Genomic DNA, 15190 nt, shown 5'->3' with positions numbered 1-15190 from the left:
ATTGGGTTTTTTTAGAAGCTAAGTGTGTGCATGCAAGAAAAAAGAGTGCCTAGCTATAATTTTCCCACAAAAAAGCGGGGACTAACTAAAAGTTCTTATGTGAACGAACTATGTTCTTAATAAGGCTTAAGACCATTTCTTGCAGCTATGCATGCGCTCCTGCGGCAGCTCTGGATCCATGTATGTCGTCTGCACGACATAGTTTACACACTTTCATTTTCTTGATCTATAACCATGCACCTGCTTAAATTCTTGCTGAATTTGTTGTTAGGTAGAACTAGCTTAATAGTAATCAGAGGAGCACGACCATGTGTAGCTTCTAATGATGTAACTCAGCAAATTCATCAGGTATGCAAATTCATCATCATTTACTTGTTGTTAACTATATTATGATGTAACTCAGTAAATGTCATTTGTACATGTATATTAGACCCCTCCAACTACCTTGCCGACGCATGAACGAGAAGACGAGTTAGACTTTGTCGAAACCCTCTTCGCTAGTGGAGGTATCGACCATCACTCGTCACTGTAACCCGATGGTGATCGGCGACCGTGAGCTTCCATGTTATTGTGTTATGATAATTGAGACTTTTATTATGACTGTATGAGATATTGTCTCTTATTAGTACTGGACGATGAGATGTGTATTATTATGACTATGGATGAGACTTTCGTGATGTAATTGATGAGACTAAGGATTTAAATATTGTTATGTGATTGTGTGTGAGATGTTTTATGTGAAAATATGTTGTGCTATATATCTGTTGATATATTTGTTATGTTGTGTAATGTGGTGTAAAATAAAAATAAACAACATTTGTAATGCTAGTCAAATTAACTTCCTAGAGGCTACAGTAAGCCGTAGGAAGTTAGCTGGCTAACTTCCTAGGGTCTACAGTCAGCCGTAGGAAGTTAGTCGTAGGAAGTTAGTCAGCTGACGGCGCTGACGGCGTGAAGCTATTAACTTCCGAGAATCTACTAACTCCCGAGAGGCTTCTTTGGCTGTAGGAAGTTAGCTAACTTCCTAGAGGGCTCTAGGAAGTTAAGCTAACTTCCGACAAAAAATTTCCGAGAGCCAAACTTCCGACGGGATGGCTTAACTTCCGAGAGTTTAGCTAACTTCCTAGAGTTTAGGCCTAACTTCCTAGGGTTTAGGCTCTAGGAAGTTTACTATTTTGGTGTAGTGATGGCTATTTTCGACAAAAATGGGGGTTGTGTGGCCATTGATCATCGACCAGACGCTCATACACCTCACCTCACATATGTTTCCTTGCCATAGATCACATTCTTGGATTTCTGGTGGAGACCATTTCTTGGTTAAAAACTCGTACGTGTTAGCCTTCGGTATTATTGAAAATGGTCGTTCATGGCTATTTTCGACAAAAATGGGGGTTGTGTGGCCATTGATCATCGACCAGAGGCTCGTACACCTCACCCCACATATGTTTCCTTGCCATAGATCACATTCTTGGATTTCTGGTGGAGACCATTTCTTGGTCTAAAATCCGTAGGTGTTAGCCTCTAATATTATTGAAAATGGTCGCTGATGGCTATTTTCAAGGTCGCTCATGGCTATTTTCATAAAAAATGGGGGTTGTGTGGCCATTTATCATCGACTAGAGGCTCATAGACCTCACCCCACATATGTTTCCTTGCCATAGATTACATTCTTGGATTTCTGGTGGAAACCATTTCTTGGTTAAAAACTCGTACGTGTTAGCCTTCGGTATTATTGAAAATGGTCGTTCATGGCTATTTTCGACAAAAATGGGGGTTGTGTGGCCATTGATCATCGACCAGAGGCTCGTACACCTCACCCCACATATGTTTCCTTGCCATAGATCACATTCTTGGATTTCTGGTGGAGACCATTTCTTGGTCTAAAATCCGTAGGTGTTAGCCTCTAATATTATTGAAAATGGTCGCTCATGGCTATTTTCGGCAAAATGGGGGTTGTGTGGCCATTGATCATCGACTAAAGGCTCGTACACCTCACCCCACATATGTTTCCTTGCCATAGATCACATTCTTGGATTTCTGGTGGAGACCATTTCTTGGTCAAAAATCCGTAGGTGTTAGCCTTCGATATTATTGAAAATGGTCGTTCATGGCTATTTTCGACAAAAATGGGGGTTGTGTGGCCATTTATCATCGACTAGAGGCTCATACACCTCACCCCACATATGTTTCCTTGCCATAGATTACATTCTTGGATTTCGGGTGGAAACCTTTTCTTGGTTAAAAACTCGTACGTGTTAGCCTTCGGTATTATTGAAAATGGTCAGTCATGGCTATTTTCGGCAAAATGGGGGTTGTGTGGCCATTGATCGTCGACCAGAGGCTCATACACCTCACCCCACATATGTTTCCTTGTCGTAGATCACATTCTTGGATTTCTGGTGGAGACCATTTCTTGGTCAAAAATCCGTAGGTGTTAGCCTTCGGTATTATTGAAAATGGTCGTTCATGGCTATTTTCGACAAAAATGGGGGTTGTGTGGCCATTGATCATCGACCAGACGCTCATACACCTCACCCCACATATGTTTCCTTGCCATAGATCACATTCTTGGATTTCTGGTGGAGACCATTTCTTGGGCAAAAATCCGTAGGTGTTAGCCTTCGGTATTATTGAAAATGGTCGTTCATGGCTATTTTCGACAAAAATGGGGGTTGTGTGGCCATTGATCATCGACCAGACGCTCATACACCTCACCCCACATATGTTTCCTTGCCATAGATCACATTCTTGGATTTCTGGTGGAGACCATTTCTTGGTCTAAAATCCGTAGGTGTTAGCCTTAGGTATTATTGAAAATGGTCGCTCATGGCTATTTTCGACAAAAATGGGGGTTGTGTGGCCATTGATCATCGACCAGATGCTCATACACCTCACCCCACATATGTTTCCTTGCCATAGATCACATTCTTGGATTTCTGGTGGAGACCATTTCTTGGTCTAAAATCCGTAGGTGTTAGCCTCTAGTATTATTGAAAATGGTCGCTCATGGCTATTTTCAAGGTCGCTCATGGCTATTTTCATAAAAAATGGGGGTTGTGTGGCCATTTATCATCGACTAGAGGCTCATAAACCTCACCCCACATATGTTTCCTTGCCATAGATTACATTCTTGGATTTCTGGTGGAAACCATTTCTTGGTTAAAAACTCGTACGTGTTAGCCTTCGGTATTATTGAAAATGGTCATTCATGGCTATTTTCGGCAAAATGGGGGTTGTGTGGCCATTGGTCATCGACCAGAGGCTCGTACACCTCACCCCACATATGTTTCCTTGCCATAGATCACATTCTTAGATTTCTGGTGGAGACCATTTCTTGGTCAAAAATCCGTAGGTGTTAGCCTTCGGTATTATTGAAAATGGTCATTCATGGCTATTTTCGACAAAAATGGGGGTTGTGTGGCATTTGATCATCGACTAGAGGCTCATACACCTCACCCCACATATGTTTCCTTGCCATAGATCACATTCTTGGATTTCTGGTGGAGACCATTTCTTGGTCTAAAATCCGTAGGTGTTAGCCTCTAGTATTATTGAAATGGTCGCTCATGGCTATTTTCAAGGTCGCTCATGGCTATTTTCATAAAAAATGGGGGTTGTGTGGCCATTTATCATCGACTAGAGGCTCATAAACCTCACCCCACATATGTTTCCTTGTCATAGATTACATTCTTGGATTTCTGGTGGAGACCATTTCTTGGTTAAAAACTCGTACGTGTTAGCCTTCGGTATTATTGAAAATGGTCATTCATGGCTATTTTCGGCAAAATGGGGGTTGTGTGGCCATTGATCGTCGACCAGAGGCTCATACACCTCACCCCACATATGTTTCCTTGCCATAGATCACATTCTTGGATTTCTGGTGGAGACCATTTCTTGGTCAAAAATCCGTAGGTGTTAGCCTTCGATATTATTGAAAATGGTCATTCATGGCTATTTTCGACAAAAATGGGGGTTGTGTGGCCATTGATCGCGACCAGAGGCTCATACACCTCACCCCACATATGTTTCCTTGTCGTAGATCACATTCTTGGATTTCTGGTGGAGACCATTTCTTGGTCAAAATTCCGTAGGTGTTAGCCTTCGATATTATTGAAAATGGTCGTTCATGGCTATTTTCGACAAAAATGGGGGTTGTGTGACAATTGATCATCGACCAGAGGCTCATACACCTCACCCCACATATGTTTCCTTGCCATAGATCACATTCTTGGATTTTTGGTGGAGACCATTTCTTGGTCAAAAATCCGTAGGTGTTAGCCTTCGGTATTATTGAAAATGGTCATTGATGGCTATTTTCGACAAAAATGGGGGTTGTGTGGCCATTGATCATCGACCAGAGGCTCATACACCTCACCCCACATATGTTTCCTTGCCATAGATCACATTCTTGGATTTCTGGTGGAGACCTTTTCTTGGTCAAAAATCCGTACGTGTTAGCCTCTAGTATTATTGAAAATGGTCGCTCATGGCTATTTTCAAGGTCGCTCATGGCTATTTTCATAAAAAATGGGGGTTGTGTGGCCATTGATCATCGACCAGAGGCTCATACACCTCACCCCACATATGTTTCCTTGCCATAGATCACATTCTTGGATTTCTGGTGGAGACCATTTCTTGGTTAAAAACTCGTAGGTGTTAGCCTTCGGTATTATTGAAAATGGTCATTCATGGCTATTTTCGGCAAAATGGGGGTTTTGTGGCCATTTATCATCGACCAGAGGCTCATACACCTCACCCCACATATGTTTCCTTGCCATAGATTACATTCTTGGATTTCTGGTGGAGACCATTTCTTGGTTAAAAACTCGTACGTGTTAGCCTTTGGTATTTTTGAAAATGGTCATTCATGGCTATTTTCGACAAAAATGGGGGTTGTGTGGCCATTGATCATCGACCAGACGCTCATACACCTCACCCCACATATGTTTCCTTGCCATAGATCACATTCTTGGATTTATGGTGGAGACCATTTCTTGGTCAAAAATCTGTAGGTGTTAGCCTTCAGTGTCATTGAAAATGGTCGTTCATGGCTATTTTCGACAAAAATTAGGGTTGTGTGGCCATTGATCGTCGACCAGAGGCTCATACACCTCAACCCACATATGTTTCCTTGCCATAGATCACACCATAGATTACATTCTTGGATTTCTGGTGGAAACCATTTCTTGGTTAAAAACTCGTACGTGTTAGCCTTCGGTATTATTGAAAATGGTCATTCATGGCTATTTTCGGCAAAATGGGGGTTGTGTGGCCATTGATCATTGACCAGAGGCTCGTACACCTCACCCCACATATGTTTCCTTGCCATAGATCACATTCTTGGATTTCTGGTGGAGTCCATTTCTTGGTCAAAAATTCGTAGGTGTTAGCCTTTGGTATTTTTGAAAATGGTCATTCATGGCTATTTTCGACAAAAATGGGGGTTGTGTGGCCATTGATCATCGACCAGACGCTCATACACCGCACCCCACATATGTTTCCTTGCCATAGATCACATTCTTGGATTTCTGGTGGAGACCATTTCTTGGTTAAAAACTCGTACGTGTTAGCCTTCGGTATTATTGAAAATGGTCGTTCATGGCTATTTTCGGCAAAATGGGCGTTGTGTGGCCATTGATCTTCCACCATAGGCTCATACACCTCACCCCACATATGTTTCCTTGCCATAGATCACATTCTTGGATTTCTGGTGGAGACCATTTCTTGGTCAAAAATCCGTAGGTGTTAGCCTTCGGTATTATTGAAAATGGTCGTTCATGGCAATTTTCGACAAAATGGGGGTTGTGTGGCCATTGATCATCGACCAGAGGCTCATACACTCACCCCACATATGTTTCCTTGTCGTAGATCACATTCTTGGATTTCTGGTGGAGACCATTTCTTGGGCAAAAATCCGTAGTTGTTAGCCTTCGATATTATTGAAAATGGTCGTTCATGGCTATTTTCGACAAAAATGGGGGTTGTGTGGCCATTGATATTCGACCAGAGGCTCATACACCTCACTACACATATGTTTCCTTGCCATAGATCACATTCTTGGATTTCTGGTGGAGACCATTTCTTGGTCAAAAATCCGTAGGTGTTAGCCTTCGGTATTATTGAAAATGGTCGTTCATGGCTATTTTCGACAAAAATGGGGGTTGTGTGGCCATTGATCATCGACCAGAGGCTCATACACCTCACCCCACATATGTTTCCTTGCCATAGATCACATTCTTGGATTTCTGGTGGAGACCATTTCTTGGTCAAAAATCCGTAGGTGTTAGCCTTCGGTATTATTGAAAATGGTCGTTCATGGCTATTTTCGACAAAAATGGGGGTTGTGTGGCCATTGATCATCGACCAGAGGCTCATACACCTCACCCCACATATGTTTCCTTGCCATAGATCACATTCTTGGATTTTTGGTGGAGACCATTTCTTGGTTAAAAACTCGTAGGTGTTAGCCTTTGGTATTATTGAAAATGGTCATTCATGGCTATTTTCGGCAAAATGGGGGTTGTGTGGCCATTTATCATCGACCAGAGGCTCATACACCTCACCCCACATATGTTTCCTTGCCATAGATTACATTCTTGGATTTCTGGTGGAGACCATTTCTTGGTTAAAAACTCGTACGTGTTAGCCTTTGGTATTTTTGAAAATGGTCATTCATGGCTATTTTCGACAAAAATGGGGGTTGTGTGGCCATTGATCATCGACCAGACGCTCATACACCTCACCCCACATATGTTTCCTTGCCATAGATCACATTCTTGGATTTATGGTGGAGACCATTTCTTGGTCAAAAATCCGTAGGTGTTAGCCTTCAGTGTCATTGAAAATGGTCGTTCATGGCTATTTTCGACAAAAATTAGGGTTGTGTGGCCATTGATCGTCGACCAGAGGCTCATACACCTCACCCCACATATGTTTCCTTGCCATAGATCACACCATAGATTACATTCTTGGATTTCTGGTGGAAACCATTTCTTGGTTAAAAACTCGTACGTGTTAGCCTTCGGTATTATTGAAAATGGTCACTCATGGCTATTTTCGGCAAAATGGGGGTTGTGTGGCCATTGATCATCGACCAGAGGCTCGTATACCTCACCCCACATATGTTTCCTTGCCATAGATCACATTCTTGGATTTCTGGTAGAGACCATTTCTTGGTCAAAAATCCGTAGGTGTTAGCCTTTAGTATTTTTGAAAATGGTCATTCATGGCTATTTTCGACAAAAATGAGGGTTGTGTGGCCATTGATCATCGACCAGACGCACATACACCTCACCCCACATATGTTTCCTTGCCATAGATCACATTCTTGGATTTTTGGTGGTGACCATTTCTTGGTTAAAAACTCGTACGTGTTAGCCTTCGGTATTATTGAAAATGGTCGTTCATGGCTATTTTCGGCAAAATGGGGGTTGTGTGGACATTGATCTTCCACCATAGGCTCATACACCTCACCCCACATATGTTTCCTTGCCATAGATCACATTCTTGGATTTCTGGTGGAGACCATTTCTTGGTCAAAAATCCGTAGGTGTTAGCCTTCGGTATTATTGAAAATGGTCGTTCATGGCTATTTTCGACAAAAATGGGGGTTGTGTGGCCATTGATCATCGGCCAGAGGCTCATACACCTCACCCCACATATGTTTCCTTGCCATAGATCACATTCTTGGATTTCTGGTGGAGACCATTTCTTGGTCAAAAATCCGTAGGTGTTAGCCTTCGGTATTTTTGAAAATGGTCATTCATGGCTATTTTCGGCAAAATGGGGGTTGTGTGGCCATTGATCATCGACCAGAGGCTCGTACACCTCACCCCACATATGTTTCCTTGCCATAGATCAAATGTTCTCCACCATAAATCCAAGAATGTGATCTATGGCAAGGAAACATATGTGTAGTGAGGTGTATGAGCCTCTGGTCGAAGATCAATGGTCTCCACCAGAAATCCAAGAATGTGATCTATGGCAAGGAAACATATGTGGGGTGAGGTGTATGAGCCTCTAGTCGATGATCAATGGCCACACAACCCCCATTTTGTCGAAAATAGCCATGAATGACCATTTTCAATAATACCGAAGGCTAACACGTACGAGTTTTTAACCAAGAAATGGTTTCCACCAGAAATCCAAGAATGTAATATATGGCAAGGAAACATATGTGGGGTGAAGTGTACGAGCCTCTGGTCGATGATCAATGGCCACACAACCCCCATTTTTTATGAAAATAGCCATGAGCGACCATTTTAAATAATACTAGAGGCTAACACCTACGGATTTTAGACCAAGAAATGGTTGATAGTCGCCTAGAGGGGGGGGGGTGAATAGGGCGAAACTGAAATTTACAAATATAAACACAACTACAAGCCGGGTTAGCGTTAGAAATATGAAACCGAGTCCGCGAGAGAGGGTGGAAAACAAATCGCAAGCAAATGAAGAGTGTGACACGCGGATTTGTTTTACCAAGGTTCGGTTCTCTCAAACCTACTCCCCTTTGAGGAGGCCACAAAGGCCGGGTCTCTTTCAACCCTTCCCTCTCTCAAACGATACCACGGATCGAGTGAGCTTTCTCTTCTCAATCACTTGGAACACAAAGTACCCACAAGGACCACCACAAGTTTGGTGTCTCTTGCCTCAATTACAAGTGAGTTTGATCGCAATGAAGGAATCAAGAAAGAAGAAAGCAATCCAAGCGCAAGAGCTCGAAAGAACACAAGCAAATCTCTCTCTCTAGTCACTAGGGCGTTGTGTGGAATTTGGAGAGGATTTGATCTCTTTGGTGTGTCTAGAATTGAATGCTAGAGCTCTTGTAAGTAGTTGGGAAGTGGAAAACTTGGATGCAATGAATGGTTGGGTGGTTGGGGTATTTATAGCCCCAACCACCAAAATAACCGTTGGTGGAGGCTGTCTGTTCGATGGCGCACCGGACATGTCCGGTGCCCCTGCCACGTCACCAGTGCCGTTGGAATCTGACCGTTGGAGTTCTGACTTCTGGGCCCGCCTCGATGTCCGGTGGCGCACCGGACATGCACTGTTCACTGTCCGGTGCGCCGGCATGGGCGACTCTGACTTCTGCGCGCGCTGCGCGCGCATTAAATGCATCGTAGGTAGCCGTTGGCGCTGAAGTAGTCGTTGCTCCGTGGATGCACCGGACAGTCCGGTGCACACCGGACATGTCCGGTGAATTATAGCGGAGCAGCCGCTCTGATTTCCCGAGGCTGGCGAGTTCCTGAGCCGCGTCCCGTTGGAGCACCGGACACTGTCCGGTGTACACCGGACAGTCCGGTGAATTATAGCGCGCCGGCTCTGGAGAATTCCCGAAGGCGACGAGTTCGCGTTGAAGTCCTTTGGTGCACCGGACACTGTCCAGTGGTGCACCGGACAGTCCGGTGCGCCAGACCAGAGGAGCCTTCGGTTGCTCCTTTGCTCTTTTGTTGAACCCAACACTTGGTCTTTTTATTGGCTAAGTGTGAACCTTTTGCACCTGTATAACTTATACACTAGAACAAACTAGTTAGTCCAAAGATTTGTGTTGGGCAATTCAACCCCCAAAATTATATAGGAACTAGGTGTAAGCCTAATTCCCTTTCAATCTCCCCCTTTTTGGTGATTGATGCCAACACAAACCAAAGCAAATATAGAAGTGCATAATTGAACTAGTTTGCATAATATAAGTGCAAAGGTTGCTTGGAATTGAGCCAATATAAATACTTACAAGATATGCATGGATTGTTTCTTCATTTTTAACATTTTGGACCACGCTTGCACCACATGTTTTGTTTTTGCAAAATCTTTTCAAAATCTTTTCAAAGTTCTTTTGCAAATAGTCAAGGGTAAATGAATAAGAGTTTGCAAAGCATTTTCAAGATTTGAAATTTTCTCCCCCTGTTCCAAATGCTTTTCCTTTGACTAAACAAAACTCCCCCTAAATAAAATCTCCTCTTAGTGTTCAAGAGGGTTTTGATGAAACAATTTTGAAATACTACTTTCTCCCCTTTTTGAACACATTAAGATACCAAATTGACAATTGGAAATTACATTTTAAAATTAGGTGGTGGTGCTGTCCTTTTGCTTTGGGCTAATACTTCCTCCCCCTTTGGCATGAATCGCCAAAAACGGAGTCATTAGAGCCCTTCAAATAACTTTCTCCTCCCTTGGTCATAAATAGAAGAGTGAAGATTATACCAAAGTAGGAGTCCTTTTGTTTTGCTCTCTCCCCCAAGGATAGAGAGCGGCTCGGAGTGACGGCGAAGGATGAGTTGACGGAGTGGAAGCCTTTGTCTTCGCCGAAGACTCCAATGCCCTTTCAATGCACCTATGACTTGATTTGAAGTAGACTTGAAAACACATTAGTCATAGCATATGAAAGAGACATGATCAAAGGTATATTCATGAGCTATGTGTGCAAGTTAGCAATAGAAATTTCTAGAATCAAGAATATTGAGCTCATGCCTAAGTTTGGTAAAAGTTTGTTCATCAAGTGGTTTGGTAAAGATATCGGCTAATTGATCTTTAGTATTAATGTATGCAATCTCAATATCTCCCTTTTGTTGGTGATCCCTAAGAAAATGATACCGAATGGCTATGTGCTTAGTGCGGCTATGCTCGACGGGATTGTCGGCCATTTTGATTGCACTCTCATTATCACATAGCAAAGGGACTTTGGTTAATTTGTAACCGTAGTCCCGCAGGGTTTGCCTCATCCAAAGCAATTGCGCGCAACAATAACCTGCGGCAATGTACTCGGCTTCGGCGGTTGAAAGAGCGACCGAATTTTGCTTCTTTGAGGCCCAAGACACCAAGGATCTTCCCAAGAACTGGCAAGTCCCTGATGTGCTCTTTCTATTAATCTTACACCCCGCCCAATCGGCATCCGAATAACCAATTAAATCAAAAGTGGATCCCCGAGGGTACCAAAGCCCAAACTTAGGAGTATAAGCCAAATATCTCAAGATTCGTTTTACGGTCGTAAGGTGGGATTCCTTAGGGTCGGATTGGAATCTTGCACACATGCAAAGGGAAAGCATAATGTCCGGTCGAGATGCACATAAATAGAGTAATGAACCTATCATCGACCGGTATACCTTTTGATCCACGGACTTACCTCCCGTGTCGAGGTCGAGATGCCCATTAGTTCCCATGGGTGTCTTGATGGGTTTGGCATCCTTCATCCCAAACTTGGTTAGAATGTCTTGAGTGTACTTTGTTTGGCTGATGAAGGTGCCCTCTTGGAGTTGTTTGACTTGGAATCCTAGAAAATACTTCAACTCCCCCATCATCAACATCTCGAACTTTTGTGTCATGATCCTACTAAATTCTTTACAAGTAGATTCGTTAGTAGACCCAAATATGATATCATCAACATAAATTTGGCATACAAACAAATCATTGTCAAGAGTTTTAGTGAATAGAGTAGGATCGGCTTTTCCGACTTTGAAGCCATTAGCAATAAGGAAATCCCTAAGGCATTCATACCATGCTCTTGGGGCTTGCTTGAGCCCGTAAAGCGCCTTAGAGAGCTTATAGACATGGTTAGGATACTCACTGTCTTCAAAGCCGGGAGGTTGCTCAACATAGACCTCTTCCTTGATTGGTCCATTGAGGAAGGCACTTTTCACGTCCATTTGATAAAGCTTAAAGCCATGGTAAGTAGCATAGGCTAATAATATACGAATTGACTCAAGCCTAGCTACGGGTGCATAGGTTTCACCGAAATCCAAACCTTCGACTTGGGAGTATCCCTTGGCCACAAGTCGAGCTTTGTTCCTTATCACCACACCATGCTCGTCTTGCTTGTTGCGGAAGACCCATTTGGTTCCTACAACATTTTGGTTAGGACGTGGAACTAAATGCCATACCTCATTCCTAGTGAAGTTGTTGAGCTCTTCTTGCATCGCCACCACCCAATCCGAATCTTGTAGTGCTTCCTCTACCCTGTGTGGCTCAATAGAGGAAACAAACGAGTAATGTTCACAAAAATGTGCAACACGAGATCTAGTAGTTACCCCCTTATGAATGTCGCCGAGGATGGTGTCGACGGGGTGATCTCGTTGGATTGCTTGGTGGACTCTTGGGTGTGGCGGCCTTTGTTCCTCTTCCTCCTTGTCTTCCTCATTTGCATCTCCCCCTTGATCATTGCCATCATCTTGAGGTGGCTCAATTGCTTGATCTTCTACTTCATCAACTTGAGCCTCATCCTCATTTTGAGTTGGTGGAGATGCTCGCGTGGAGGAGGATGGTTGATCTTGTGCTTTTGGAAGCTCTTCGGATTCCTTAGGACACACATCCCCAATGGACATGTTCCTTAGCGCGATGCACGGAGCCTCTTCATCACCTATCTCATCAAGATCAACTTGCTCTACTTGAGAGCCGTTAGTTTCATCAAACACAACGTCACATGAGACTTCAACTAGTCCAGTGGACTTGTTAAAGACCCTATATGCCCTTGTGTTTGAGTCATAACCAAGTAAAAAGCCTTCCACAGTCTTAGGAGCAAATTTAGATTTTCTACCTCTTTTAATAAGAATAAAGCATTTGCTACCAAAGACTCTAAAATATGAAATGTTGGGCTTTTTACCGGTTAGGAGTTCATATGATGTCTTCTTGAGGATTCGGTGTAGATACAACCGGTTGATGGCGTAGCAAGCGGTGTTGACCGCCTCGGCCCAAAACGGATCCGAAGTCTTGTACTCATCAAGCATGGTCCTTGCCATGTCTAATAGAGTTCGATTCTTCCTCTCCACTACACCATTTTGTTGTGGGGTGTAGGGAGAAGAGAACTCATGCTTGATGCCCTCTTCCTCAAGAAAGCCTGCGATTTGAGAGTTCTTGAACTCCGTCCCGTTGTCGCTTCTTATTTTCTTGATCCTTAAGCCAAACTCATTTTGAGCCCATCTCAAGAATCCCTTTAAGGTCTCTTGGGTTTGAGATTTTTCCTGTAAAAAGAATACCCAAGTGAAGCGAGAATAATCATCCACTATTACAAGACAATACTTACTCCCGCCGATGCTTATGTAAGCAATCAGGCCGAATAGGTCCATGTGTAGGAGCTCCAGTGGTCTTTCGGTCGTCATGATGTTCTTGTGTGGATGATGGGCTCCAACTTGCTTTCCTACCTGACATGCACTACAAATCCTGTCTTTCTCAAAATGAACATTTGTTAGTCCTAAAATGTGTTCTCCCTTTAGAAGCTTATGAAGATTCTTCATCCCAACATGGGCTAGTCGGCGGTGCCAGAGCCAACCCATGTTAGTCTTAGCAATTAAGCATGTGTCGAGTTCAGCTCTATCAAAATCTACTAAGTATAGCCGACCCTCTAACACACCCTTAAATGCTATTGAATCATCACTTCTTCTAAAGACAGTGACACCTACATCAGTAAATAGACAGTTGTAGCCCATTTGACATAATTGTGAAACGGAAAGCAAATTGTAATCTAAAGAATCTACAAGAAAAACATTGGAAATTGAATGGTCAGGAGATATAGCAATTTTACCAAGACCTTTGACCAAACCTTGATTTCCATCCCCGAATGTGATAGCTCGTTGGGGATCTTGGTTTTTCTCATAGGAGGAGAACATCCTTTTCTCCACTGTCATATGGTTTGTGCACCCGCTGTCGAGTATCCAACTTGAGCCCCCGGATGCATAAACCTACAAAACAATTTTAGTTCTTGACTTTAGGTACCCAAACGGTTTTGGGTCCTTTGGCATTAGAAACAAGAACTTTGGGTATCCAATCACAAGTCTTTGACCCCTTGTGTTTGCCCCCAACAAACTTGGCAACTACCTTGCCGGATTTGTTAGTCAAAACATAAGATGCATCAAAAGTTTTAAAAGAAATATCATGATCATTTGATGCAATAGGAGTTTTCTTCTTAGGCAACTTAGCACGGGTTGGTTGCCTAGAGCTAGATGTCTCACCCTTATACATAAAAGCATGATTAGGGCCAGAGTGAGACTTCCTAGAGTGAATTCTCCTAATTTTGTCCTCGGGATAACCGGCAGGGTATAAAATGTAACCCTCGTTATCCTGAGGCATGGGAGCCTTGCCCTTAACAAAGTTGGACAATCTTTTAGGAGGGGCATTAAGTTTGACATTGTCTCCCCTTTGAAAGCCAATGCCATCCTTGATGCCCGGGCGTCTCCCATTATAGAGCATACTTCTAGCAAATTTAAACTTTTCATTTTCTAAGTTATGCTCGACAATTTTAGCATCTAATTTTGCTATATGATCATTTTGTTGTTTAATCAAAATCATGTGATCATGAATAGCATCAACATCAATATCTCTACATCTAGTACAAATAGTGACATGCTCAATGGTAGATGTAGATGGTTTTCAAGAATTAAGTTCAACAATCTTAGCACGTAATATATCATTCTTATCTCTAAGATCGGAAATTGTAACTTTGCAAACATCAAAATCTTTAGCCTTAGCAATCAAGTTTTCATTTTCTAATCTAAGGCTAGCAAGAGATACATTCAATTCTTCAATCTTAGCAAGTAAATCATCATTATTGTTTCTAAGATTGGGAATTGAAATATCACAAACATGAGAATCAACCTTAGCATTTAAACTAGCATTTTCATTTCTAAGGTTGTCAATCATCTCATGGCAAGTGCTTAGCTCACTAGATAGTTTTTGACATTTTTCTACTTCTAGAGCATAAGCATTTTTAACCTTAACATGCTTCTTATTTTCTTTAATAAGGAAGTCCTCTTGAGTGTCCAAGAGATCATCCTTTTCATGAATGGCACTAATCAATTCATTAAGTTTTTCCTTTTGTTGCATGTTGAGGTTGGCAAAAAGAGATCGCAAGTTATCCTCCTCATCACTAGCATTATCATCACTAGAAGACTCATATTTAGTGAAGGAGTTAGATTTAACCTTCTTCCGTTTGCCGTCCTTTGCCATGAGGCACTTGTGGCCGACGTTGGGGAAGAGGAGTCCCTTGGTGACGGAGATGTTGGCGGCGTCCTCGTCGTCTGAGGAGTCGCTTGAGCTCTCGTCGGAGTCCCACTCCCGACAAACATGGGCATCGCCGCCCTTCTTCTTGTAGTACCTCTTCTTTTCTCTCCTCTTGCCCTTCTTGTCGTTATCCCTGTCACTGTCACTTGATAATGGACATTTTGCAATAAAGTGACCGGGCTTACCACACTTGTAGCAAACTTTC

This window comes from Zea mays, unplaced genomic scaffold, assembly GCF_902167145.1.
Source record: "Zea mays cultivar B73 unplaced genomic scaffold, Zm-B73-REFERENCE-NAM-5.0 scaffold_195, whole genome shotgun sequence".
In the NCBI taxonomy this organism is placed as follows: Eukaryota; Viridiplantae; Streptophyta; class Magnoliopsida; order Poales; family Poaceae; genus Zea; species Zea mays.
This window is presented reverse-complemented; position numbering follows the sequence as displayed.